This window comes from Aphanomyces invadans (assembly GCF_000520115.1).
Source record: "Aphanomyces invadans strain NJM9701 unplaced genomic scaffold supercont1.10, whole genome shotgun sequence".
NCBI lineage: Eukaryota > Oomycota > Saprolegniomycetes > Saprolegniales > Verrucalvaceae > Aphanomyces > Aphanomyces invadans.
This window is the reverse complement of record NW_008580155.1, coordinates 140637-141129: the sequence shown is the minus strand read 5'-3', so window position 1 is coordinate 141129 and position 493 is coordinate 140637.

Here is a 493-nt window from a genome sequence, read left to right as displayed (position 1 = left end):
AACCATGCGTCAAGTTTCGAGGCCAACAAGGAAACTTTGCGCCGCATGGTCCCGTTGGCCCATCCGACCCCCGACAAGGTGGTCTGCCTATACACCGACACCAGTGACGGGTTTTGGGGTGCTGCAGCCACTCAGATCCCCCTAGATGATCTCGGCCTAGCAACGGCCGACCAACGCCACGAACCGCTCGCATTCCTAAGTGGTGCGTTCCACGGGGTTAGCGAGCGCTGGCCCATTGTCGAGAAGGAGGCGTTTGCCATTGTCGAGGCTTGCAAGCGCCTCGAGTACATGCTGTTGCGTCTGGGTGGTTTCCGCCTATTCACGGACAATCGGAATTTGGTATACTTGTTCCACCCTGGTGGTGGTGGTGCAAACATCGCCAAGTATCAGGCCAACAAGCTACAACGCTGGTCCATGGTAATGACGACGGTCCCCTACGTGATCGAGCCGATTGCGGGGGACGAAAGCGTTTGGGGGGACCTCCTGAGTCGGT